This window comes from Seriola lalandi, unplaced genomic scaffold, assembly GCF_002814215.2.
Source record: "Seriola lalandi dorsalis isolate HSWRI2012SDOR001 ecotype SW California unplaced genomic scaffold, Sedor1 jcf7180002054898, whole genome shotgun sequence".
Taxonomy (NCBI): Eukaryota; Metazoa; Chordata; class Actinopteri; order Carangiformes; family Carangidae; genus Seriola; species Seriola lalandi.
In genome coordinates, this window is record NW_019525450.1 from 2,472,067 (window position 1) to 2,476,804 (window position 4,738).

Below are 4,738 nucleotides of genomic sequence, written 5' to 3' on the forward strand. Positions count from 1 at the left end.
AGCCCTCCAGCCCTCCCTACCCCTCCGAGCCAGACCAGACCAAACCAGTCTGCATCTAAACCACTCGAGGCGAGTGCTCTGGTGGGCTGCCATGTCCTCTGCACTCTGGAGACAAACAACCCCTTAGCTGTACTTAATGCATCCAACCAACAACATTTCAGGTGCACTCCATGAAATACTCCCCCAGTATTGCCTCTCTCTGGAGCCTGTGCTCTGTCGTTTTCTACCTGACTGATCACAAATAAAAAGCAATGTGACATCTGGCAGTCACTATAGCTGTCTGACACGAACTGCTGGATTTCATGCAATAGCGGGGACTGTATTTTATTCCAAAATATTGATACTGTGACAAGTGGTGCCAGAATCTGCTGCTTTGGATTTTAAACATGTTTGGTTTGCATCTTAGTCTTCATTCTCTCTCTCTTTTTTTTATCTTCTTTTATTGTTGCAGGGAATTGTAGGAATGTAATGGAATTCTGTAAAGCTTGTTTCTTTGTGCAGGCTTTCTTATGTTGTTATAGCACAGCTGACAGCTGACATGCTGCATATGGTAATACAAGCAGTCATGTAAAGGAGATGGCTTTGAAATGAATGGAAATTTAATGTCAGCGTACTGTTTTTTGGTTTTTTTGATATCTTGTTATTTATATGTAACTTTGGACTCTCAAGGAAACTCCTGGTAAAAGAAGAGCCTGGGATCCAACCTGAATGAAAAAAAAAGGGAGAGTTAAAACACAACTGGTCAGCATTCAGGGGACGGCAAAATATTAGTTCTACATCTGTGATCCTCCCAGTGGAGTTACTGACCTAATAACAAGCAAGAATGTCACAGAGGCATTTTGTCCTCTGTTGGGGAAAAAAAAAAAAAAAAAAGCATTTGTTCTTGATCTTTTCACCTGTTCTTTCCCAACATGCACAGGCACTCAGTCACTCAGATGCACACATTCACACTCTAATGGAGATGAAAACCCAGCAGCCACTGTAACACATGCACAGGTGTGAAAAAAGGAGGGACACAAATGTCCACAGAAACCTTTCCAAGGCAGTTTAACCTTTACAGCTTGCTAACTAGAGCCTGACCGATATACTGGCATGGCCGATATTGTATGGTATGTATTAGTATGTGAGTATATATGCTAATAAGTTACAAACTTAAGTATAGAAATGACAAAAAAAAACTTTTGTTAAAGGTCCCATACTGTATAAAGGTAGATGTCCATGTCTTGTTTGATTATAAAGCAGGTCTAGGTTCTATATTAATACTGTGAAAGTATCAAAACGCTCAGTCCACAGAGAAATGCACACAGCCTGTATTCAGAAACTGAGCCTTAAAACCAGCCGTCAAGACTTCAGTCACAGCTGTCAGCCATGCCTCAAGCCCCGCCCACCTGGACCCACCATCCAACCTTGCAGGATTTGGTTTCTTTGGTTGTTTACCTGAAATTTGATCCAAAATTCATCCAATCATTTAGCCAATCAGATGAGAGGCTCTATTCTTCAGTGTGTTGATGGTTTGAAAGTAAAAATCTTTCAGGTTCTAGAAAAAAAAAAAAAAAGAAAAGAAAAAAGTGTTTCGGTTGGATGGTCACAATTTTTCAATAACTACATTTAAAGTGACACTATGCGACTTTTAAAATAAGGAAAAATACATCCCTTCTCTTACAACTGAAAGTTTTAATTCATAAGCTATAAAACTCACCATTAATCAATTTAATATGCTCAGGAGCTTTGCTAATATGCTCTTGCTTGGTCTGGTATGACCAATAGCTTATGGTGACAAACTTTAGACAGAAATTGCTGCGTAACTTATATTACTGAGTCAGTTTCCTGACTTAATAACTCTTACTCTATAACAGGACGCTACTGGTACATGACATTTAACATTTATTAATATCAACTCTCGCCATAGCGGTTGATGTTAATCTAAATTGGTCTCACTTTAAAGGGTTTCAAGGATAGTTATGTAAAAAATATTCACTCATACATCAGTGTCTGATTTTTTAAAAAAACTCTTATTTATCAGCCTCAAAAATTGCTCCAGTGCTAATGCAGCGCAGTGAAATCTTTGTCTGACGTAAATAGATGTTTTGAAGCAGTACTTCAGTGAGTGTTGCACTTTCATGAAGAGGGGGACTCACAAGAGAAACAATCAAAAGAAGAAGAAGCAGAGACTGAGAGAACCTAAATATCGACCAGCTCCAATAACACTGGATCCTACATTCTCCAGCATGCAACAGGATTCAGTGTTTTGCTGTTGAATGAATCAACATGACCAGCGCTTGAGGTCTGATGCTGGAGGATGTTGTGGATTGCCACTGTGTTGTTGTGTCCTTGCTTGTTTTTTTTTCTCCATTTTTAATATTCAATTTAAGCTTAAAGACTATTACATCATAATAAAACAAGCCTGTGTTGCTAGTATGTGTCACTGATTAATAGTGCAGTTAAAATCTTATTGCACATTTAGTTTATAAACGCTGATTCGTCTTCGTTGGAGAGAATCATTTCACACTCATTATGTGGTGGAAAAGGAAATCACTGGGTAATGTATGAGCAATGATAGCCACGACGGCTAAAGAAACAAAAAGCATTGACACAGACGCTCAAAGGGAGAAGACGTTCCTGGCTGTACCGTTTGATTGACAGGTGATCTGTAACAAATGCAGTGCAAAATCATCAGGAATCATGAATGAAAGGAAGAAAACGAGAGTATCAATCTCACTGATTACAACTCCTACTTATCTTTTTTTATGCATGGAGCAGCTTCTGCTGTCACACTGATGCATCTCAGTTATCAAATTATGTTTGTTTTATATCGAGGCTGAATGTCTTTGGACGTGTGTTGCATCAGTCGTAAGAGAGCGACTCTGCTGTGAAATATTTGGCACAAACATCCTCTAACGTGACGTTTGACTGTTCGGCTGAGGTCAGTCCAATGCCGTTTCAAGGCTTGTGAAAAAAGCTAAAACGAGACGACACACACACACACACACACACACACACAGACACGCATTTGCAATCCTCCACATCACACTCAAGAAAACTGCGCACATATTACGCTCGGATATCATTTTTTATTTGCTTTTAATTCTTTTCACATCACGTTGTCAGTTTGAGTGACAGGTGGCAGAACATTTCAGGGTCTGTCTCCTCGCTTCCACGTGAGGCTGTCAGCGTTTGACTGGGATCCACTCAGTCTGCAGGAGAGAGGCTGCTCCCAGGTGGTTTGCTGCTGTCTGCCTGTCTTGAAAGTGCTCTGCGTCTGCAGGGCAAGAGAGAAAGAGAGGGAGGGATGGTGGAGGGGAGTTAGGAAGAGGGGAGGGGGGAGAGAGTCCTCATGGACCTCTCCCAGCCCAGCGTCTAGAGGATTTTACACCATTTCATCTCAAAAATGGAAATGTCACGGCTCGGTACATCTCCCCAACAATTGGAATCTGGGCCAGTGGTTTATTTATTTCATTTCTTACCATTCTTGTATAAGCAGCACTCTCCTTCATATAAATTGTTGTTGTTGTGACTTTGTCTTGGGCTTTTTTCTGCTGCTCTTCCTCTATTTCTCTTTTCACCCCCCCGCCGTATCCCTTCCTTCCTCCACCCCTCCTCTATCTCTCCTTTCTCTCATATAAATACTGCAGGGTTCCTGCCAACAGGTCTGCACTGATAGGGATGAGCGGTTCCACTGCGAGATGGTTACGAGACCCAGGGTTAGGAGGGAAGAGAGACAGGGTCAGCAGGGCGCCTGGTGACTGAGGGATGCCTGTGTGGGGAAGAGGGTCTGAGGGAAAAAAAAATGGATAGGGGGGATTGGATTAGGAAGAGCTTGAGACCCAGCTGGATGGAAAAGAGGAAAAAAAACAACTTTCTGTTAGTGAGAAAGAGGGGGAGAAGAGATTGTGTGGGGATGTAGGAGTGAGCCGGAGAGAGAGAGAGAGAGAGAGAGAGAGAGAGAGAGGAACAGGGACAGTTTGTCCTGGAGGTATGGAAACACTTGTACACGGTACACGTTGTAATTAGCTCACGTGAATCACTGTGGCCTTGTGTTTTGGGTGAGTAGGATGTTTATGAGAGTCACACATAATGGCTAATGAAATGTGTGAAACCAAAGATGACCCATAATGACAGATTCTTTTTTAGTCAGTTTTGTGTGGGCTCGTCCCAAGAATTGGCGCTGTGCGTGTTGCAACATGAAAGAGCGATTTCACAGCTTCAAATGGCATCGGAAAATTCTCTTTTATGTGCATTCCAATTTCATACCCGCTGCTGGAGTTTTTTTTTTTTTTGGAGTTTTATGTCTTGCCACTGTTTTTTTTTTTTTTTTTTTTTAAGACTGTACAAGACTCAAAAAGTCAGTGTGTCACAGGAATAGGGGCACAGAGAAACAGTTTGTCAAATGTTTCCTTTGAAAGCGGGTTTGAGTCACTCTGACACGAGCTGCTTTATTGACAAGAACCTAATAGTGACTGGTGGTTTCGAAAAGAAAAGAAAATCATTTTTTCCCTAAGGCTAGACAAGGTCACACATAACAGGCCGGTCACTGGTTCATTTCCATTACATCCATTATCCCCTCTCTCACCCGCCCCCACCCTCTGTTGTTTGAGCCCCTGTGTGACACAATGCTGTCCTAACTCATTAATGCAAAGCCTCTGGGAGCCATTGAGTGTTGACAGAGCCCAAACAGGGTTAACAACACCCCATCTCTTACCCTGACATAACATTTACTAATGGTCTTTTTTTCTGCAGC

General features: G+C 41.8%; 1 protein-coding gene across 2 annotated transcripts in view; it reads left to right on the forward strand.

The window, feature by feature from the left end:
- The window catches only part of cdh8 (cadherin 8), a 102,198-nt gene that overhangs the window by 86,768 nt on the left and 10,692 nt on the right, over window positions 1-4,738 (forward strand). The gene's annotated exons all lie outside the window — the stretch shown is intronic.